We start from the raw sequence: 24,926 nt of genomic DNA, 5'->3' as shown, positions 1-24,926 counted from the left end.
TGGGCTAGAGTCTTGGCTCATTTTGGAAATTTCTGAAGGATCGGCTTATCTAGGACTCTGAAATAGAGTTTAAAATGACGTTCCTTCTTCTCACAAAGAAGAAGGCCAATGAGGTGACTCCATCTGCATATATTATTTGCTCTCGTTTTCCAAGGACATGGAAAGAATTGGCTAGAATTCCTAGCCAATTTTTTTGTCTGAACCATTAGAGGTTGAGCTTCAGGCTATGAGGTGCTTTACTAAGGTGACAATATGCCCAGATTTGCCTCAGACAGTCCAGGTTTTGCCAGGTGTCTAAGTGTGTAATTATTAATAGCACCTAATTTCTTTCTTTAAAATGCCACACTGACAATAAATTATATGGTCAATTTAATACTAGCTGACTTCAACTTGAATAATAGGTCTCTAAATCCATCAACAATTTGGGAAAGAAGGTTTTCTGATAGGTTAACACACTTCTAACCAAGGAGAATTGCTATAGAGTTTTCTTTGAGCTAGGTATGTGATAGCAAAAAACTAGTCAGTTTGGTCAATAGAGCTAGACAGTTGATAAGTCAGGGAAACAAATCACCATGGCCTGGTGGTGAAGAGCACAGAGTTGAGCCAGGGAGTTAGGTTCACGTCCCAGTTCTGCCACTCCCTGCACATGTGGCCTTATTATCCTTGCTGGTCTTAGTTTCCTCATCTGTAGAGTGGCAATGATAAGATCGCCTATCTCACATATTTGCAATGAGGATTATATTAATTAATATATGTAAAGTTCCTAGACCTGCCAGGCACAGTCAGCCATACAATATGAGTTTGCTCTCACTACTCCATCATTCAAAAAGGTAGGAATGGGATGAAGCTATCTCTTCAAGATTGCGATTTCATTTCTCTTGGATATCTGCACAGCAGTGGCATTGCTGGATCAAAAAGTAGCTCTATATTTAATTTTTGAGGAGCCTTCATACTATTTTCCATAGTGGTCGCACCAGTCTACCTTGCCATCATAAGTGCACAAGGGTTCCCTTTTCTCCACATCCTCACCAACATTTGTTATCTTTTGTCTTTCTTATGACAGCCATTCTGACAATATCTGCTTGTGGTGTTTGATTTGCATTTCCCTGATGATTAGTGATGTGGAGCACCTTTTCATATACCTGTTGGCCATTTATGTCCTCATTTGATATCATTTTAATAAGGTGGAGTGTTTGGTTTTTTTGGTATTTTACTATTGAGTTATATATTCATTGCAGCATTATTCACAATAGGCAAGATATGAAAACTGTTGATAGATGAATGGATAAAGAAAATGTGGTATACATATACAATGCGCTATTAGTCAGTCTTTAAAAAAGGAGGAAATCCTGTCATTTGCAGCAACATGATTGACCCTGGAGGACATTACGCTAACTGAAATAAACCAGACACAGACAAATACTGTATGAACTTAATTATATATGCAATACAAAATAGTCAAATTTATAGAAGCAGGGAGTAGAATGGTAGTTGCTAGGAACTGAGGGGCAGGAGAAAGAGGGAGATGTTAATCAAAGGGTTCAAAATATCAGTTATACAAGATGAATAAAGTCTGATGATCTAATATACAGTACGGTGACCATAGTCAACAACGCTGCATTGTACACTTGAAATTTGCTAAGGGGATACATCTTCAGTGTTCTCACTACACACACAAAAAAGAAAGAAAATGGTAAGTACAGTAGTCACCCAGCTACGTCTGTGATTTTGCTTCCTAAAGTTTTAATTACCCATGTTCAACTGCAGTACAAAATATTAAATGAAAAATTCCAGAAATAAACAATTCCTAAGTTTTAAACTGCATGCTGTTCTGAGTAGTGTGATGAAATCTTGTGCTATTCTATTCCATTCACCCAAGACATGAATCATCCTTTTGTCCAGGGTATCCACACAGTGTATGCTCCCTTCCTATTAGTCACTTAGTAGCTATCTTGGTTATCAGGCAGACTGTTGGGGTCTCGCAGTGCTTGCATTCAAATAAACCTTATTTACTTAACAACAGCTACAAAGTGCAAGAGTAGTGGTGTTGGCAATGAGGATATGCCAAAGGGAAGCCATAAAGTGCTTCCTCTAAGTGAAAAGGTGAATACAATACAATAAGGTATTTTGAGAGAGACAACATTCATGTAAGTTTTATCACAGTATCCTATCTAATAAAGAGGGAACATGCTAATTGACCCTCACACTGTTGCAAAGATGGTGGCACCCACAGCCAGTAGAAAGGGAATATGCTAATTGACTGCCCTGATCTCAAAGATAGTGGTGTACACAGCCAATAAGGAGGGAATATGCTAATTGACTGCCCCTCCCTCAAAGATGGTGATGTACACAGCCACGAGATGGCAGTGCCCAGTCCCCTCAACCCCACTGGGGTGGCAGGCACGTGGCAAGACCGGGCCCTCCCTGAGGCGGGCCTGGCCACTCCATGTGCCTGCCTCGTGAGTCCCCCAGTCCCCTCAGCCCCCCCAGCTGCCCAAGGTGCAGGAAAATCTCAGATGGCAGCTGCACAGCCGCCCAGGGCTGCCCAAGGCTCAGGTAACCAGGGCCGGCCGAGGCTTGTGCTGCCAGCAGTGGCAGCAGAAGAGGTGTGATGGGGCATCGCTTTCCCCTGATCGCCAGGTCGCCTCCTACACCTGAGGGCTCCTGGACTGTGAGAGGGGACAAGCAGAGCTGAGGGACCCCCCCTCCAGTGCATGAATTTTCATGCAATGGGCCTCTAGTATTGTTATAATGGTTCTACTTTATTATTAGTTACTAGAGGCCCAATGCATGAAAATTCGTGCACTTGGGGGGTGGGGAAGGGGTCCCTCAGCCTGGCCTACACGCTCTCACAGTCTGGGACCCCTCAGGGGATGTCTGACTGTTGGCTTAGTACCACTCCCCAGGGGATTGGGCCTAAGCCAGCAGTCAGACATCCTTCTGGCAGCTTAGGAGTCTTTGGAGAATGTCCACCTGCCGGCTTAGGCCCACTCCATGCCATTAGTTGGACATCTTGATTGCTGCCAAGGAGACAAGAGAGGCTCCCACCATCGCCACTGTGCTGACCTGCCATGAGCCAGCTTCTGGTTGAGTGGCGATCCCCCTGTGGAAGCACACTGACCATCAGGGGACAGCTCCTGCTTTGAGCATCTGTCCCCTGGTGGTCAGTGCACGTGATAGCGGCCGGTCATTTCCTGTTGCTCCCTCCCGGTCATTCCACTGTTAGGGTAAATTTGCATATTACCCTTTTATTATATAGGATTGTTAATCTCTTATTGTGTCTAATTTATGTTTAGCAAAAATATAATATATATAGGGTTCAGTACTATCTGTGGTTTCAGGCATCCACCGAGGATCTTGGAATGCATTTCCCTCAGATAAGAGGGAACAACTGTATGTAAGGTGATGGCTATGTCAATTAGCTTAATTGTGGTGATTATTCAAAATATATATGTATATCAAAACACCAAGTTGTACACCTTAAATATATACAATTTTATATGTAAATTATACCTTAATAAAGCTAAAAAAAATGAACATAGGCATGGAGGAGTTAACAAAACTTGTATAGACATGGCCATAAATGAGCAATGTTGTCAACCACTAGTTCAACAGACTATACAGCAAATATAATAGTCTTTAAAATCAATGGCAAGTTGCTATAAGACTTTAATGAAAATATTTGGGATATATATTATAATAAAACCAACATTTTTATTTGCTGTAACATTCAGTTAATGTGAAGTGATACCTGTCTTATTTTATCTCACTGACCATGACAGAAAGTTACTGGCTCCATTTTATTACACTCAAGATTTAAAGGATTCCCATATATTAATACTAGTGGCTCAGTGCATGAAATTCATGCATGGGGGGGGGGGGTCCCTCAGCCCAGCCTGCACCCTCTTCAATTGGGGACCCCTTGGGAGACATCCAGCTGTTGGACATCCCTCTTGCAATCTGGAACCACTGATTCCTAACTGCTTACCTGTCTGCTTGCCTGATTGCCCCTAACTGACTCTGCTTGCCTGCCTGATTGCCCCTAACTGCTCTCCCCTGCCAGCCAGATCTCGCTCCCAATTGCCTCTGCCTGTCTGATGTCACCCCCAACTGCCCTCCCCTATTGGCCTGATCTTGCCCCCAACTGCCCTCCTCTGCAGGCCAATTTGGTTCTGATTGGTCAGTTTCTATGCCAGTCAGCATCAAAAGCTCCGTCTCCTAGGCAGCCATTGGCTCCTCACAGTTGACCCAGATTTGGTTCTGACTGGTCCGTTTCTATGCCAGTCAGCATCTCTGGGCCTATCAACGGGGCCTGATCAGAAAGGCAGGGCTGATCTGCAGCCCTGGTAGAGAAGTGGAGAGAAATGGAGGTGTAGCTGCTGGCCAGACTGGGAGAGAAAGAGAGAGGCAAGTGCTGATCAAAAGCTGCCACAGAGGCAGCAGTTCAGTCCCTGCTTCTCTCTTCAGGCCTCTCTCTGGCCCTGATTCGCAGCCCCTCGGCAGTCAGTGCTGGGGCACTGCACCTGCAGCAGAAGCAGTCAGCTGGGTTGCCACGCAACCCAAAGCTGACTGCAGGACTGACTTCTGGTTGGTCAAGCCTTGGTCGTGACCAGTCATTATGACCCGTCATTATGACCCAGGGTTTTTACATATTAGGATGTTATAGAATCTTAAAGTTTCTTATCTTCTAATATTATAATATTCTAAACTCTCATTAAATATAAACATTTATATCTTCCCATCACTGTGTAAAAGTTAGCATATATTTTTTTATTTGGATGTGCCGCTAAACCAAATAAATTTCATTGTATAAATTAGAGGCAATATGTGTTTAACTTGAAAAAGAATCACTGATGATAATAGGGTACATTAAATTGATATTTTACTGTTGGCTATTGAACTGGGGATTAAGATGTCACACAGTTCCCAAAAGTAAATACCTTGATAGAATGATCACAATGGAATTTAGAAATTAAATACTAAAGTCTATGTTAATGTGGTAGAAGTGGGAACATGAGAAAATATCAAGTTGAAGTTTTTGTTGGAAGATGAATTTGAAATGATCTCTTATGCATATGCAACTTTTAATCCAAACTCTCTGAGGTACATTTACACTCACAGTTAGAAGTCTAATTAGTAATAAAAAAAGGGAAGAGTTGATAATGATAGCACTCTGCTCTTAGATCCCTATTATAGATTCTGAAAACAGATTAATTCATATCTTAATACACATGATGTCATTTTCTACATTTTAATGTTTTATCCCAAAAGACATAAGCTTTTCTTTTTTAATATTTATCTTCCTTTTCCTCTTCCTTTATTTTGTTTTGTTTTGTTTTGTTTTACATTTAATCTGTAATTCGAAGCCTAGGGATCTTGTTTTTTTCAAAGTCAGACTTTTGACATTTTTATTCTGAAAAACAAACGATTTCAAAAGAAATAGCTTTGAACTGTGTGCTTTTTCTAGTGTGTGCTGTTTCTTGGAAAGACTAACAGGCATTTGGATGGTGTACCATCAAAAACATCTCTTCTAAGGCTTCTCTTTCAGGCTATTACCAGCAGAATGCCTCTTAACCCTGGAGGCAACTCAACAATTGAGTTAAGGAGATTTTCATGTATGGGTATTGCCTGTCATATGGTTGACTTAACTTTAGGATATATTTTGCAGCTGAAGGTTCATTTCCCTCAATTTGTTAAGTGGCTAATTATAAAGGTGCACAAACAAATTGACAGGAGGGAAAGAGAAGGACCTGGCTTCTAACAGCAGCCCCAAGAGGCCTGTACAAATGTCATTTGTAAAAACAGAGCACAAATTAAACAATGGCCATAATAAGCTGCCAGTGGCTGGCGTATAATGAAAGGGGAATTCTTATGTAGATGTAAAGCAGGAGCTAAACTGTTGGGACTTTGGTTTATTTTATTTTTTTTTACATTAACAACTAAGTACTAATATAAAGACATGGTATTTAAACTTCTGCTGAAAAAGTACATCTTAAACCTCAGTTGACCATAACACGCTAAAAAAAAAGAAGACACAATTTATTCTGTGCCCACAGCTGGGATTTACAGGTTTTTTAATTCTCTGTGATATACTGAAAATACTTTTGAATCCCAATTAAAAGAAATTGGTCTTATTTTATGAATGAACAGGTATTTCAAATGTTATTAGAAATAATGACCAGAAATATAAGTGTGAGATGAAAAATCTGAATTAAGAAACAAACATCTTTCATCACATAACAACCAACTTCCTATTTACTGCCAGTATCATGAATTCTAAAAATGCGCCTTTTTAACATTTGAAAAAGCATAAACAACAAAGAAAACTCCCTTTACTTGGGAGTATGATTGCTAATGAAAAAGAATGGAAATTGTTGCATTGTTTCTACCTTTCATCAAAACATCCCTATGCATAGTATTCTCATCATTATGTAAGACATTTGCAAATATGTATAATGCTTTGCCTATGGGAAAACTCCCTTGCTCTAATGTATTCCTGAAAGATGAATGAACAATTCTTTGGGTATGATAAAAAGATTCAGAGGGTTGGATAGAGTTGTGATATTAAAGCCACAAGCTCATCATTTAATTTTTTTTTTTAACGTCAGCTGCTAACACTGCAGGTCTCTGTTTCACTTCATCTTTTTTCTCTGCAAACTCACCACTTCTTTTCCAATTCCTTTTCTGAGTTAAGATCAGTAACCTCCTATTTGCTGAAGGCTGCCTGCTTTGATACTTCAGCAGGGGTCTTATGAAGTTAGAAGACTTCTTTGGCTTTAGATCTCTGATCTGGATTTTTGCCTGATCTCTAGATTTTTAGTCATCTCTAAAGGAATTGCTGAACTTTGGGCATCAGCAGATATCTATTTTATTATCAGTTGAATTTAGTAATCAGACCAAGAGCTGATTTTTAGAGCATATGCTCATTCTACTGAGACTGAAATTGTAAAAATGTGATCGTCATCAGATTTTTGAAAGAGAGAAAGCTGATAAAAGGATAGTAATGGATTTAGCAGAGTGTAAGAAATTAGAACATAAATGCTGGCAGAGGGGGAAGAGCAATGCAGGTGAGCTGTTTTGTCCTACGAACGCCTGAGAGGTACTTGGAGACATCAGGTGAAGCCAAAAAGACATGGGTAAGCTAAAAGTCTGTGTATAGTCACTGGATGTCCCAAGAAGACTAGAGTTTTATTTTCTGGGAGAAACTGAGCAGAAGGTCTCCAGATTATAGGATATTGTAAATACCCAGCCCAATAAATGAAAGAAAGACACAGAAGTGGGCAGGAGCGATGTGGACCTGAGTACAGAATGATTTGCTTAACAGGAAGCACGCTCATAGAATGCTTGCCACCAACTCACAAGCAGGAACACAAGGGATCTTCTCTGGGAAAACTGAACTGACTTTTACTGGTAGAGATCGTCTGATGAAAATGTCTTCTCACTTTCTGATGAGCCCATAGTGAAGTCTTTAAGTGAAAAATTCCTGCACACATATGGAGCCTCTGATTTGCTTTTTAGTGGCTCACTCATAAATGTTAACAGTCAGCAAGGGATCACCAGGCATTTGTGTAAAGCCTCCAATATGAAAAAGAGTATAAAAATAATCTCACAAACAAAGGAATTTAGAGCAGAAAGACAATGCAGAGTGCAGAAGAAACTTTTAAAAAAATAATAATATCCTTAGAGAGTCAAGAAAAGATATTATGTTCATAAAACAAAAACAAGATGCTGTAGAAAGGGGGAAATTAAAGAACAAGGAAGAATTAAGAACAGGATAGCCAAAATATCAATTTAATACAAAGATTGGCAAAGACTAGAAAATTTCCCAGAATATATATCAAAAAGACACAGAAATGGAAAATGGAAGAATAAAAAGAAATTAGTTGTTGAGAAGATATAATGTTTTATTAATAAAAGATCTAGGGAGAGTGGGAGGAATGGAGCAAAGGAAATATCTAAAAAATAACACAGGAAAAACACTCAGAATGGAGGGTGTTTCCAGGTTATAGGGTATTGTAAGTACCCAATCCACGAAATAAAATAGAAGGCCAAACCAAGGCACAGCATCATAAATTTTTATAACATTGAAGATTAACGCAAAATCCTAGGCAGAGAGAGAGAGGGAGAGAGGGAGAGAGAGAGAATTTTTAAAGGGGGAAGAGATTAAGAAAAAGACAAAGCAACAGAGCACATATAAAGAACATAGAATCAGAACCAAGATGGCGGCATAGGTTAACGCCGGAGTTTGCTGCTTTGAACAACTACTTCAAAAGTGAAACTAAAAGACTGAACGGACATCACCCAAAACCACTGGAACGCTGGCTGAGTGGAAGTCCTACAACTAGGAGGAAAGAGAAACGCATACGGACACTCAGAGGAGGCGCAGTGCTGAAGTCAAATTCTGAGGTGCGGAGTGCGCGGAGCGGGCTGGCGGCGGAGGGCGCGGTTGGCGTTTTCAATCGGGAGGGAGTCGCAGACTCTGGGAGGGAGTCGCAGACTCTGAGCTCCAGATCCAGGCGAGTCTTTAGGGACCCAGACTCAAACGGGAGAAGCGGGACAGTCTGGCTTCAGTCAGAGCGGGTGCAGCTTTCTCTCCGAGCTTTGCAGCGGGTGCTGGGACTCAGAGAGGCAGAGCCCCTGGGGACAGGACTGAGAGCCACCATAACTGCTCTCTCTGGCCCACCCTGTTGATCCTGTGCGACCTGCACACAGGCATTTGCCGGATAGCCTCAGGCAAATGCCAGATTAGCACCTCCCTAGAGGACAGAAGTTCTCTCACTGCTGACACAGCTGATTCTCATAGCCACTTGGCCTGGAGGTCAAACCCTCCCTGGAATTAGCTACAACAATCAAGATTTAACTATAAAACCACGAACAAAGACCATTAGGGGGTGCACCAAGGAAGCATAACAAAATGTGGAGACAAAGAAACAGGACAAAATTGTCAATGGAAGATCTAGAGTTCAGAACCACACTTTTAAGGTCTCTCAAGAACTGTTTAGAAGCCGCCGATAAACTTAATGAGATCTACAAGAAAACTAATGAGACCCTCGATGTTATATTGGGGAACCAACTAGAAATTAAGCATACACTGACTGAAATAAAGAATATTATACAGACTCCCAACAGCAGAAAAGAGGAGCGCAAGAATCAAGTCAATGATTTGAAATGCGAGGAAGCAAAAAACACCCAACCGGAAAAGCAAAATGAAAAAAGAATCCAAAAATGCGAGGATAGTGTAAGGAGCCTCTGGGACAGCTTCAGGCGTACCAACATCAGAATTACAGGGGTGCCAGAAGATGAGAGAGAGCAAGATATTGAAAACCTATTTGAAGAAATAATGACAGAAAACTTCCCTCACCTGGTGAAAGAAATGGACTTAAAGGTCCAAGAAGCGCCGAGAACCCCAAACAAAAGGAATCCAAAGAGGACCACACCAAGACACATCATAATTAAAATGCCAAGAGCAAAAGATAAAGAGAGAATCTTAAAAACAGCAAGAGAAAGAAACTCAGTTACCTACAAGGGAATATCCATACGACTGTCAGCTGATTTCTCAACAGAAACTTTGCAGGCCAGAAGGGAGTGGCAAGAAATATTCAAAGTGATGAATACCAAGAACCTACAACCAAGATTACTTTATCCAGCAAAGCTATCATTCAGAATTGAAGGTCAGATAAAGAGCTTCACAGATAAGGAAAAGCTAAAGGAGTTCATCACCACCAAACCAGGATTATATGAAATGCTGAAAGGTATCCTTTAAGAAGAGGAAGAGGAAGAAAAAGGTAAAGATACAAATTATGAACAACAAATATGCATCTATCAACAAGTGAATCTAAGAATCAAGTGAATAAAATAATCCGATGAACAGAATGAACTGGTGATTATAATAGAATCAGGGACATAGAAAGGGAATGGACTGACTATTCTTGGGGGGGAAAGGGGTGTGGGAGATGCGGGAAGAGACTGGACAAAAATCGTGCACCTATGGATGAGGACAGTGTGTGGGGAGTGAGGGCGGATGGTGGGGCGGGAACTGGGAGGAGGGGAGTTATGGGGGGAAAAAGAGGAACAAATGTAATAATCTGAATAAAGATTTAATTAAAAAAAAAAAAGAACATAGAATTAGAATGGCATCAGACTTCTCAAAAGCAAAATTGAAAACTAAAAAAAGTGAAAAAAATTCTTGCAAAATTCTAAGAAAAAAAAAAAGCTTTAGACCCAAACTTTATGTTATCAGCATTCTCAATTGGGTCTGATAGTAGAATAAGTATATATTTAGATATACCTAGACTCTAAAAATTTTATCTACCATCAACCTTTTATAGAAAACTACTGCAGATTATAATTCAGAAAAAAAGTAGAGACTAAACCAAGAAAAAAAATCCAGAATATAAACTTTTAAAAAATGTATTAATTTCAGAGAGGAAGGCAGAGAGAAAGAAAGATAGAAATATCATTGATGAGAAAATCATTGACCAGCTGTCTTCTGCATGCCCCCTACTGGGGATGGAGCCCACAATTTGGGTATGTGCCTTGACCAGGAATCCAACCTTGACCTCCTGGTTCATAGGTTGACACTCAACCACTGAGCCATGCAGGCCAGGCCAGAATATAAACATTTTAATTCTGGGGTGAAAAATGTCCTGGCTTGTTTACAACAATCTTGGTTTAGCCCTATTGCTTTGGCATAATTATTAGTAGTACCTCTTTTATTCTCAAAGGTATTCTAGTGTTTTTGTTTTTTTTGATAGATTATCTAATTTTATATTTTATGACTTTCAACATTCTTAACCAAATTTCTCCACTTTGGTTCAATGTCAAAAATATGATGGTCCTGACCGGGTGACTCAGTCAGTTGGAGCACCATCTTGTATACCAAAAGGTTACAGGTTCAATTCCTGGTCAGGGCACATACCTAGGTTGCAGTTCGATCCACACTCAGGGCAAGTGCAGAAGGCAACCAACCGATGTTTCCCTCTCTCTTTCTCCCTTTCTTTCTCTCCGTAAAATTGATTTTTAAAAACAAATATATTTAGGCGAGGATTAAAAAACACACAAAACATGATGAAAACAGTAGTTTAATTTTTATACAATCTGAGGAATAGATCAGAAAATATACATGATTATTTGATTTGATGCTTTGAGAAAATTATGCTACAAATTAAGCCTCCCATTTGCTAATAATGTACCCCGCGAATCACACAAGGACACCTCAAGAAGTCGAATTAAGGAGTCACATTTATTGCAAATCTGGGACTATGATGGGGGAATTTTATTCTCCAAATCTTGCAGTGATAAGATGGCCGCAACACCAGGCAAAAATCACAAAGGTATTGATTATATCTCAGGGTTTGGAATGAGGAACCTTCTTTGCAAAAAAGCAGTTTACAGAAGCAGAGTTGAGCATGTTAGTTAAATTATAGTTTTGGGTCTCTGGACCACTGAGTTGACAGAAACACATTATCTAGAGCCCTTGGACCTTGGGACCACTGAGTCAACGGAAACACATTTATTTGGAACCATCGAGGCAATTTAGAGTAATTGTGCTGTCCTGGTCTTGGGACCACTGAGTCAACCGGAACACATTATCTGTGGCCACTGAGGCAATTGAGGATAATTGTGCTGTCCCCGTTCCCAGGTACAGAAGAATGTGCTGAAAATATGAACTAGCAGTAAACAACTTGTCAACAACTTCACTAGGCAGCTCAGAGAAGCCATGGATTCTAGAGCTTTTTCTGTGAATAAAATTAAGTACAGCAACTAAGAAGCCAAGAAGCTAGAAATATAAGAAGTATCTCACCTGGCACATTGTGATTATAGTTGGTACCTGTTGGTTCTGAAGCCATAACAAGAGCAAAAGTTTATGTGGTCAACAGCAAGACTGGATTATACAACCAGATAAGAGGTTAATGTCGGCAAGTTCCTCCATAAAAATGAAATGACAACTCACTTTCTAAATATTTATCAACATCTTAAAAAATGTGTAGCTATGTGATCATGTAAGCATAATTGTGTTGATGTATATTTTAAGATTTAAGAATAAAATACCTGGTTTGCTGCTTTCTCCCCCCCCCCCCTTTTTTTTATCTATATACATGAAGCAAGTGATGATTAAACAATTGAAGTTTTCGGGTGAATGAAACAGCCAGACCACTTTTCATGACAAAGTTGGTAATTAGAAGGCCAATTTAACAGTGAATCAGGCAGAAATATTCAAACCATGACAAATGACTTTAATAATGTAGCTTGCAATGCTTGAACAGAAATAAATTTCACTTCCTCAAACTCTTGCCTTTTTCTGCCTGCCTGGAAGATAGAACTGTCCAGGAGGTATTTTGTACCCTTTATTCAGTAAAGCTTTTTACTAGATTTTAAGCGACCAAATAGCTTGCAAATGCAAAACATCATTCAACTTCTTATGATTTTATTTTTCCTGAAGGTGGATCGTGTTCAGAATCCAGAGTAAGTCAAGATTTATTTTTCTTCTGTTCTGCTTAGCCCTGCAATAGTGTTTTATTGTTGCCACTCTGAGTTGAGATATTAAAGGGAGCTACATTGGCCTCAAAATTGAAAGCTAATTTTGGTGTTTGTCATAAGTTTGTTAAGACCACATGCATTCCACAGTTTGAAAAATTTCATTATTCTGTCCATGCTGGGGCTTCGTAATTGGATAGTAAGGATGTTCAAAGACTAATTTAGTGAATTGCACAATATTTTAAATGGAATTATGCAGGTTTATGGGTCCCTAGGGGATTCAGCTAGGATCCTCTCGAGAAAATCTGTTTATCAGTAAATTATATTAGCAGCTTTCACCTAGCTTTTGTCTTCATTAAATTGCTGCTTTCCCAATTGAGGGTCACATCTGAGGCCTGCTTTGATAATTTGTCATTATTGTCTTGTTTATTGGAGCATAAAGTTGATACAGGCCGAGCAGTGCTGTTTATACACAATGTGCAAAAAAGTTTCTATTAACAATTCTACTGGTGCTAAATCAAAGTGGAATTTTTCAAGGTTCAAGAAAGGGGATAATTTGTAGCACTCTAATTTCCTCTAAACCTCTCTGAGTACATGTGGTGCCCCCTTCTCTAATATGTATAACACAAAATGGAATTGCTAGAACCAATTCTCTGCAGACCTTTTTAAAAAAAAATCCATTTTTATCTTTAAAAATATAGTGGGAAGTTGAAATTCTTCCCATTGTATTGACCTGTCAGCTAAAATAAAATATATGCCACAGACCTCCCTTAAAGTATGACATTCACGCATAATGACCATTAACTATCTAAATTGTTAAGAAACATAACTTCATTGTAGCACAATTAAGCATACTTTCCATTTCACATACCTGTTCTACTGTAAGTCCAGCAATAGGAGGGGAATTCCTTGAAAGCTTATTCATGGAATATTTGAAAGTATCACTGAGTGTGTGTGAAATCCGTTGATTTCTGATTGTTCTTTACATGTGAATTACCATGAGGTTCTTTTCCAATGACAATATGGGTCTAGAAATAGGAAACGGGACAAGCAGACTATTTTCAATGGAGTCTAATTCCAAGCATTATTTCCCTGGGCAATATCATGACTGCCTTCTTTTTTCTTTCTTTCTTTCCTTTTTTTTTAATCCCCTCTCTCAGACAGAAAGGGGATATAGAAACATCACTGATGAGAGAGTATCATTGATTGGCTGCCTCCAGCATGCCCCACACTGGGGATTGAGCCCGCAAGCCGGGCATGTTCCCTGACTGGGAATCGAATGGTGACCTCCTGGTTCATAGGTCAACGCTCAACCACTGAGCCACCCTGGCCGGGCTGCCTCTACTTCTTTTTAAGCAGAATAATTTGGTGGACATTGGTGTTCCCTCTATATATAATCCAGGGTTTGCTCTACTCACTGATAGGTTCAGAAATATCTCCATCTCCACCTCCCTCTTCCATTCCTCTTCCCTCCATTCTCAGTCCTTCATGTGCCAAAAGCAACACTATTTCTCTATGAGACACTGGGCTTAGTAAGAAGGAAGACAAAAATTTAGCAGCTGATTCAGCACACCATACTTTTGTGGTACTTTCAGGAGACAAGAACTCCGTCCCCTGCAATAGGAAGGGTGAATTCTCCCTTAGAGTCTACCTAGGGCAGTAGGAGCTCACGGAGGCTTCATCAGACACACCCAGCATTCCCATTTCCTGAACCACCCTTTGCCCTGGGAGGGATGTTGAAAAGGGCCAGTACTCATTTGGGGACCTAACTGTATCACACGCAATGTGCACAGGGGTGTTTGAGTTATCAGGAAGAAAAATGACAACCCTTCAAGTGTAAGGGCAGGTAAAAATAGTAAGTTCCACCCTCTCAAAGGATCAGAATGATGGTTTAGGCTTTCCTAATGGAAGTTCTCTCAGGCCAGCAACCTAGCCAACTTCATTTTTATATACTATTACCTACCACATCCACGGCTCTCAAAGATTTATGGTTATTATCGCCATCTTCTCACCCACATAATCACCAGCCTTTCACTTTAAAATGGTTAAAAATTGTTTCATAGATTGCAGATCATTAATGTAAATTAGACTATTTCTATATTTTATTTCTTAATTTTTAAAAGAAAAAGAACAGCTCTCACACACACACTCTTCTTTTTTTTTTTACTTGAAATTTTTAAATGGCTCTCCAGACACCTCTTTCAATAACTCTTCCCCTCCAAAGCTAGGCTGCCTTTTAATTTCACTTTAAAATAGCTACATTGGGACTATAATATGATTAGAACTAATGAATATTGTGGAGAGAAGCAAAAAAAATTTATTTAAAATCTTTAAGAAGTATAAATACTTCATGTAAGTAAGGACCGGTGGTTTATCCCAGCCCAGTTGAGGTCTCAATTTTGATTCTGAGGATAAATCATTTGACCTCATTGGGCCTCAGCCTTCTCACCTGCTCTAAAGGATCATGACGCCAAAGGCATTTTCACTGATTGGCAGGAAGCAATTGTATTAAAATAAGTTGCCATCTCTTAATAATCATTATTTAAAATAATAAAAGGGTAATATGCTAATTAGACTGGACATCTTCCGGACTTCATTCCAGACGTCTTTCTTGATGAAGCTGGGGCCAGAGGGAAGCCAACCCAGGTCCTAGGTGCCAGAAGGAAACTGATGCTGGTAGCCAGGGGAAAGAAGGCCTACTCTTGCACGAATTTTCATGCATCAGGCCTCTAGTAGTAGTAATAATAGTAAAATCTGTCTAAGGGCAAAAGCAATGGAAAATACTTAGATATTGGATCTAATAAAACTTGATTTTTGCTTTTTAAGGAGCTCTGGACATACAGAGTATTAGCAGGATGACATCAAGTAGACACTGTGTAAAATTGCTAATTTATTAATGAATATTCTTAATTCACCTAGAAGGTTTTATCTTTCAAAAAGAGTTTCTTTATTCTTAACTAATTCTTTTTTTGAAAATTGATTTCTTAGGCTTGATTCTGGCATCTGGAATTTGCTTGGTCTTCTCTGAAATCTAAGACTGTTTTAACAGAAAGACTTGGATATCAAAATCTGTACTTCTTAAAGAAGTTCTCTTTGGAATGAACTTTTGTTCCCAAAACATAGTTCCACTTTTCTAAGACCTTTGCAAGCCTTAGCAACTCCTTCATCCACTAGAACTTTCCTACCATGCAGATCTTTCTCTTAAGACCTGGGCACTGTTCCTACTCTATAGCACCTAGTTACGAGACAAGAGGAGATTTCTCTATGCTTTCCTCCCAACATCTGTATCATCAGCATATTGAGTCTGATTTCTCCACATAATCCTTTAAGAATGTGTAGCAAGTTATTTTGAATAGAGATAGCAATAATTGTCTTTAAAAAATCAGCATGGTGCTCTGGCCAGCATTGCTCATTGGTTAGAATGTCAGCATGCGGGTTCGACTCCCTGTCAATGGCAGGTATCTGGGTTGTAGTTTTGATCCCCACCAGGTCGCAAGTGAGAGGCAACCAATCGATGTGTCTCTGTCATATCTATGTTTTCTATTCTCCTCTGCCATGGAATGATGAGGCAGAGAAGAACTTTGTCTTTACGGAGTATTTGTCATGACGGACTGTGAGCCATCTCGGGTGTTTGGAGAGAAGGAGACTGGGCAGACGTGCTCAGCTGTAGGACAATCCAATGATCAAAGCTGGAGATTCCATTGCAATGCCTGAATGCACGTAGTTGTGTAGGAACACTCTAGCTTAAAGGGAAAGCTACAAATACGCTTGTCAGCAGAAACAAGCTAAGCTATGCTCATTTTTCTTCTTCTAGCTTCAGTATTCTTATTTTCTGCTTAGTCTTGAGCTTATTTAATTCTGCTATGGAATTTTAAAAGTGAGGCATTTCTGTGGCAGTTCTTATATTTGGTGAGAAATGATGAATACATAAAATGCTTCTGGCTTTAAAAGCATTAGATATTTTGAAGTGGCAGTATATATTGATAGATAGAATCATGGATTTGGAGCAAAGAAAATCTAAAAGTTTTATTTCTTGACCTCCACAACGGTGAAAAAAAATAGTACTTACTCCATTCTCACAAGGCTCATTGCAACTTAAAAATTTATCCATTGTTATAGTAAATAGCAAACAAAAAAGTTTTGTTTCTATTCAACTAGCTAAGCAAAAGTAAAAACAATAATTTCATTTAGTTATAAAATTCAGATATATAGATATTGCTTCTTAAATGCAAGTAAGCACAACTTTGAAGCATTACTTCTCCACTGATACAATCATGTTTTAAAATGAAATTTTACTTAATTTGGGGGGAAATGTGTATTTGCAGACATTGTTTTCTCTATGTTTTTAGTTGTAAATGTGCATCAGCATGATTTCCAGAGAACTTCCATTGAAAAATTTTTCTCCAAGTAAGTGCACCTCAGTCCTAAAATATAGGGTCTTTATTCCCCCAAAGAAGCAGAAAATGCCTCAGTGAATTTTTCTCTTTTTCTCTGAGTCAGCTTGCACTTCAAATGGTATACTTTTTTATTTTTGATTGGAAATTTATTTCTGTTCTTGTATTAACAAGGCTAGTGAAGATATTAGGGATTTTTGTTACAAATCCATCAGTGCTGAGTGTTTGGGACTGGAGACACCAGCAGGGAGATCAAAGGAAGGTGAGAAACTGAAAATATGCAAAGAAAGAGGCTAAGGATTATAAGATAGCTGTAATCGCTGATGAGCAAAATAGATCCAGAGACATAGGAGCATGAAACAGACTGAGGAATTTCAAAGGGAAGACAGGGGTGGGGCTGGGTGGGGAGTGATTAACCAGAGAACTTATATGCATGTATGCATTACCCATGGACACAGACAATAGAGTGATGAAGGCCTGGGAGGGGCAGTGCTGAGGTTCTTGTCCCAGCATTAAGAAGGGTTTAGGAATTTGGGGAAGGGCTGTGCATAGAAGACATAAGAATCCAGAAACTAATAAAGAGTCCAGAGATGAAAGATCATTTTGAAAGGCATATGGGGGTTAGAGGAGCTTAGCTAAAGGAGCTAAGATCTAAAGTCTTAAAGTCTAAGGTCTTAGGTTATTTCTGTCCACAGAACCCCATGCTTTTTATCAACACAACTTATCCTTAAGCGAGGCAGAGATATACACTTCAAAGGGTATACAGAAACATTGTCAGAATGGGGGAATTAGCCTACGGCTGTTCAGGTGTTTGGCCAGTAGGAGGCAATAACATGTAGATTAAGATGCCCTTTAACTATCTGGCAGCCACAATCATTTTCCTATTCAGGTTTGGGGAAATGCCTTCAGCCATTCCCAACAGGTGACTACATGTGTGACTCAACCTTGTTGAGTCCCCAAGTCTCATCAACCTTTTGATGAAACTCTTGAAATTATGATATGCTGGAATTGGTCTATGGCAGGGCAGGTGCAGGGTACAGGGGGACAATGGAGAAAACAAACAAACAAAGGGGATCTGTAATAAATAAAGTTTATTTATTTCAACAATAAAGTTTTAAAAAATTAAAGTTATAAAAAATAAGATAGCTGTAATTGTTAAGAGACGTTTCAAAAATAAACAAAAAATAAATAGATAAATAAAAAAATAGTTTCTATTGCTCTAATGAGCATTTTAATTATATAGTTTTCCAAATTATTCATGTTCACTTTAAAATTATGACAAACTAGAGCTTTATGCATTTTTTTATACACAGATAAATATACTAATGAGAAGTCTACTCCGTATGGATGTATCTGATCCAGGAGGAAAAGAAAGTTTTGTTAAGCATGACCCAAAGAGAAGGGTATTTCTGGGGCTACAACTGCTCTCCTGCAGGATGCCCCCATGGCCATGTTTATTCCTGGTAAGTTTCCCCTCCATGGCCACTCACAATTCTGTCATGCTCCAACCTTCACAGTTGTGGGACATCTCTTAATCTCATATCGTCCCGCAAAGCTGACCAGGCAATCTGTGGGAGGTGAGGGTAGGAGGAGGCAATAATAATGCCCTTTTCTTCCTTGAATTTCTGTAGGAACACTCTGGCCTAAAAAGAAGACTACAAATAAGCTTGTCAGCAGAAACAAGCTATGTTCATTTTTCTTCTTCTAACTTCAGTATTCTTATTTTCTGGGATTTTTCCAAAAATACTCTATGATGGTAGTTCATACTGAAGTTTTACTTTTGCACCCTGCTGCCATCCCAATTATATTTATATTTTTATGGTAGGTTCACTGTGCTGGACATTGCAGATCATTTTTAAGGACTGCATACATTTGAAATTGGGAAAATTAGATGTTAGGCAAAGTATGCTACATGGAACACAATTTCCATGCAATTCTCCTAGGTTAAAAGAAATATTTGGACCAATAAGTTTGGTGAATGCTGCATACTATTGATCCCTCTTGGTTAGCCACAATGTACATTCATATATTGAAGTTCTGAGAAGTCTTGTAGAAAAGTACCCATTTCATGATACTTAACCCAGAGTTTCCCAATCAATTTAATATTCCTTTTGGCAATAGCACCTTTTTGCATACAGTGCAACCAGTTTGAGGAGACCTACCCTTTGGGAAAGGTTGGGTGACGTAATCAGATGTGAAAGGAAATAACATTTGAGACGAACAGTGCAACAAACAAGGGCCAAGAGACATGGTCATCCTATTCTCTAACCCAGCCGTGGGCAAACTACGGCCCGCGGGCCGGATCCGGCCCGTTTGAAATGAATAAAACTATTTTTAAAAAAGACCGTACCCTTTTATGTAATGATGTTTACTTTGAATTTATATTAGTTCACACAAACACTCCATCCATGCTTTTGTTCCGGCCCTCCGGCCCAGTTTAAGAACCCATTGTGGCCCTCGAGTCAAAAAGTTTGCCCACCCCTGCTCTAACCCCACTTAGCATCCCACTCACCATCTATTCAAAATTAAACAACAGAAAAACTGATATCCCTGACATCACTGCCTAGAAATCCTAGGGCCAAATTGGCAACCAAAAGTAAACTTAAATGTTTTGGGACAATCTGCATATGGAAACCAAAATACCAGTAGAATTTGCCCAGCTTATTTAGCCCTTAGAACAGGCAGTAGAATTTATTATATCATCATTTTCAATATCCAAATTGCTATGACTCAAATTATTATTCATATTTTTATAGCCAATGAAAGATGTTTCACAAGTTGTCAGGTTGACAACAGTATACTCCAAATTGACCTCAGTCTTAGGTTCATACTTCAAAGAATAAAATGCATCCCCCAAATCAATGAGATGACATATCAATTTAGAAAATTCAAGCCTTTCTGGTCAAGGAGACTTATCTGGCAGCCGTTTTTTAAAAAATATTATGGAGAAATCTTCATAACAATCACACTCCCCGTGCACTATACCTCCAGTAAATTTGAGAGGTCGCCAGAAAACACAGATTTTTTAAGTCCTGCATTACAGCTGAAGACCTGGCCACACGATGACTTTGTGAAACCGAATTTTCTTTCTTTTTCCAAGCTACCTTGCTCCGTGAAATTGGACAATTTATCATACAATGGCCTGCAGCAAATTTAGTATATGCAAGTGATTAGTTTGTCTCTTCCTTCCCCAAGCAGCTTTGATGCAGTTGCGTAAGAGTGGCAGCAGAGAGGGAAGGTCACTTATAACAAAATCTCTGGGGAACCGCTAATGGGTTATTGACCCTTCCCCACTTTAGGTCGATGTGTCATATTTGATTCTGGTTTCTTGAGATGTAATTTCCAAGTGGTGATGCTTCAAAGTCTACACAAGATGAGTTGTTCTATCAAGTTTTAAATACTGTATTATTAACACCATGAATGGCAGGTGCCAGATGATTGAATTGGAGATAACTTTACCATTTCCAGCTACCCAAGGCAAAGGAAAAATACACTATTGACAACACTGGCTAAGTAAAACTTATATCTTTACCCTTATACTTAACATGCTTCCTTTTCTGCCCCTTAGTCTATTTCCATGAAGTCTAAAACACTGAGTCAACATTTTTTTGGCATGGATTATCACTTGGGTCTATTATTTAAAGCAAATTTAATGAGTTCCTTTCCTGCCAACTAATGGCGGTTATTTCATTGCCATCAAAAAGTCTATGAAGGAGGTAAAACTATTTCAAATAAAATACCATGTTTGGTTAACAATCCTTAATGGAAGAGGATCGGTGCAGATAATCAGAAATGTCAAATGGGCCTATGAGCCTTCTTTTTTAATTTAAAATATGACATATTTCTACCCCTAGTAGAATTTCCTTTATACATTCCAACAACAAATATTAAAGTTGGTAGACATTTGAGAAGCGTAGTCAAACCAAAGCATTATCTACCCATTTCCACTAATGGTGGAGGACAAACCAAAGAACACTTTGAGAGACCAAAGGAAATATTGATGAAATGCTTCTCTTGGCTCTGTTCTACACTGGCAATTAAGGAAAGGCTGGGAGAGAGTAGAGACTTTTTGTGGTGGAATAGTAGAGGTGGAGGAAACAAAAGAGAGGGGAGAAGAGGAGGAGGAGGACAGAGTAGGTGAAAGAAAGGGCTTCTGTGGTCCAACAAATATGCAGGTGCCCCCAGTCCCCAAACCGTGCTGCAAGGAGTAGAGGGAACAAAGCATCAGGTTGTTCTGGTGCTCACAGTGTGTTCCCTTCCAGCTGTGTCAGCACGAGGCACAGGCACGCAGGCCTGGACATGGGAAAACAGCCACAGGAGGTGGAAATCAGAAGTTCCTTGAATTATCAAAAACATCAGGTCATGGTAGTAGATTTAGAAAGCAGGTATATAATAAGCTTTCATAGCAGTAAACTTATTTTGGAATCATCAATTTAGAAAGACAGTGGTTTTAGCTCCAAGACCCACTAAATTACTGAACCAGGCCAATTTATGATTTTCCATGTGTTACTGCAAAAAAAAAAAAATTCTCCCTGCAGGTAAGCTGTCTATCTAGAGCCAGAGATAATAGAAGCAACTTTATGAGAGAGATCATTAATTATGACCCATGAAAATTTAATAGGTACCTTCTTTGGGTCTTTTGTAGGAGCTGAGATCAAAGTAGCTCCAAACCATTGACACAAACTTGGTCATCAGGAAGTCTGGCAAATTTTCAAGGATTTTTTATTTCTATGTATTCTTTTATTTCTTTTGCTGATGTTCTTGTTAAAGGCAACACGTGTTAAAAATATATATGTATGTACATACACACTTTGCATTTTCCACAGAATTTTATGTATTTAATCCTGGCAGTTGTACCAGAACTCATTTATTTTATATATTTGCATTTTCATGGAATACTACTTTTATCTCTTAATTATAATTAAGGAAGGTATGGTGCAGTTGAAAGAAAAATGAATGTGAAATAATCTATATTCATCCCAGATCTGAGGTATAACAGACATATGCCCTTGGGCAGCTGACTTAACTAATCTGGGCGCCAGTGTCTTCTTTGTGTAAGACACTGGTGTCTCATTCATTCTTACTCATGTGAGGCACTGGTGAGGCATGGCAGCTAATTGGAAAACAGGGCTGCGTATTTATTAACATATTTGTCTTTCAGATCTAAACTTCTGTAAATACATGTTTCTCTAGATTCCAGGAAAATGGGGATAATAACAGTACCTGCCTCATAGGCTTGCTGTGAAGACAGAATAAGCTCATCTGTGTAAAACATTTCGAATGGTGCTGAGCACACAGTACACATCCCATGAGTGTTCATTCTTCTCTATTATTGTTATTGTTTCTGCTATGTGGGAGGAAACAAGACACATAAAGAAAAGCTCAAAATGCCCTAAAAAGTGGGATCAGTAAAAGTAAAGATCCATCATCTGGTACATTGGGTGCTCCTAAAATATACAGTGGCTCTAACTAGATGCTGCAGGTGTTACATCTATACAAGAGCTTGCTCCTATTCTTCCAAAATTAATACTGTTTTGCCCTGTGCAATAGATAATGAATGGTCTCCAATGAAAGAAAGAGAAAGAAAGAAAGAAAGAAAGAAAGAAAGAAAGAAAGAAAGAAAGAAAGGGGAAATGAGGGAAGGAGAGAAGGGGAGGGAGGAAGGGAGGGAGGGAGGGAGGGAGGGAGGGAGGACCGGTTGCTACTGAATGCCCCTCTTAGGGACCTGTTAAAATTGACTACAGGATCTAGGGACTTAGGGGACAGATCAGAATTATGGGATTGACCTGGCTAGTTCTCTACTGGACTAGGTTAATCAGATGAATAATCAAATGGGTCTTTTTTTTTTTGTATATAGGATAGAAGTAATCAGAAATGGTTTTGTGGGAGAAACCAAGATGGAGGTATAGGTAAACACCAGAAATTGCTACCTCCCACAACAAATTCAAAAATACAACTAAAAGACAAAACGGACATCATCCAGAACTACAGGAAGGCTGGCTGAGTGGAAATTCTACAACTAGAAGGAAAGAGAAAAGCACACAGAGACTCAGAGGAGGTGCGGAAGTAAAGTGCAGAAGTACGGAGGCACACACAGCAAGGGCTTGCGACTGAGGATGCGGCTATCTTTTTGAATCGGGAGGGAGTCACAAGCCCCCGACTGCTCTGAACTCCAGTTCGGGGAAGTCTCTGAGGACCCAGACTCATGCGGGGAGAGAGTGGACTGTCTGGCAGTGGGCAGAACTCGGCACTCCAGGGCGGCTTTCTCTCAGAGGTGCTTGCAGCAATTACGGGGACACTGAGACATGGGGCCCCTTAGGGCAGGGCTGAGGATCAGCCATAGCTGCTTGATCCACCCTGGTGATCCCCTGAGACCCTGCCCCACCCTAGCTGGCAGAGGCTTTTGCATCTGAATGCCCTGGCCCTTTGCAATCTGAAAATTACCTAACAAATTGCAGCTGGGCCAGACAGACCCAGAACTTCTAAGAGAAGGCCCAAGGCCCCACAGTAGCTTGCATTGCTTCACAGCTGGGCCTCATCTGGGCACCTCCAAACCCCAAACAAGGAAGAGGAATCTGCAGATCTCTTCGTAGCTCCTGCTGGGTAGCCTCAGGAAGAGGCTAAATTAGCACCTCCTTAGATCCAAGAGCCAGTGTACCCAGTGGTCAGAGTGGGACCATCCAGATTACAACTCCTCAGATACATAAGGGACACACTCAGGGGGAAGACTCAGTGAGCACGAAAGCCCCACTGAATCAAGTTTTGCCCCATAAGGGTGTCTTCAGCACAGAAGTTCTCCAACTGCAGACACAGCTGATTCTCACAGCCAATTGGCCTGGAGGTCAATTCCTCCCAGTGATACCTACAACAATCAAGGCTTAACTACAACAAGACTGTGCACAAGGCTCACAAAGGGGTGCACCAAGAGTGTCCACCTCAGGCAAGACCTATGGATGAGGAAAGGTAAATTGGGGAGGCTGAGCCACTGGGTCCTATAGGACATCTAGCACACAAAGTCACTCTACCAACACAGGGACGCATAAAAAATGCGAAGACAAAGAATCAGGACTCAAATGACAGAAATGGAGGAAAGCAAACTACTGGATATAGAGTTCAAAACCACATTTTTAAGGTTTTTCAAGAACTTTCTAGAAACCGCCGATAAATTTAGTAAGACCCTCAAGAAGTCTGGTGAGACCGCCGATAAATGTAGTGAGACCCTCAGAAATCTAGTGAGACCCTCGACGTTATGAAAAAGGGCCAACCAGAAATTAAACATACACTGACTAAAGTAAAGGATATTATGCAGAGTTCCAACAGCAGACTAGAGGATCGCAAGAATCAAGCCAAACATTTGAAATATGAAGAAGCAAAAAACACCCAACCGGAAAAGCAAAATGAAAAAATAATCCAAAAATACGAAGATAGCGTAAGGAGCCTCTGGGACAGCTCCAAGCGCACCAACATCCGAATTATAGGGGTGCCAGAAGAGAGAGAGCAAGATATTGAAAACCTATTTGAAGAAATAATGACAGAGAACTTCCCCTACCTGGTCAAAGAAATAGACTTACAACTCCAGGAAACGCAGAGAACCCCAAACAAAAGGAATCCAAAGAGGACCACACCAAGACACATCATAATTAAAATGCCAAGAGCAAAAGTCAAAGAGAGAATCTTAAAAGCAGCAAGAGAAAAAAAGTCAGTTACCTACAAGGAAGTACCCATACGACTGTTGGCTGATTTCTCAACAGAAACTTTGCAGGCCAGATCTAGCGAGACCCTCGACGTTATGAAAAAGGGCCAACCAGAAATTAAACATACACTGACTAAAGTAAAGGATATTATGCAGAGTTCCAACAGCAGACTAGAGGATCGCAAGAATCAAGCCAAACATTTGAAATATGAAGAAGCAAAAAACACCCAACCGGAAAAGCAAAATGAAAAAATAATCCAAAAATACGAAGATAGCGTAAGGAGCCTCTGGGACAGCTCCAAGCGCACCAACATCCGAATTATAGGGGTGCCAGAAGAGAGAGAGCAAGATATTGAAAACCT

Source organism: Myotis nattereri (assembly GCF_964212035.1).
Source record: "Myotis nattereri genome assembly, chromosome: 2".
In the NCBI taxonomy this organism is placed as follows: Eukaryota; Metazoa; Chordata; class Mammalia; order Chiroptera; family Vespertilionidae; genus Myotis; species Myotis nattereri.
This window is presented reverse-complemented; position numbering follows the sequence as displayed.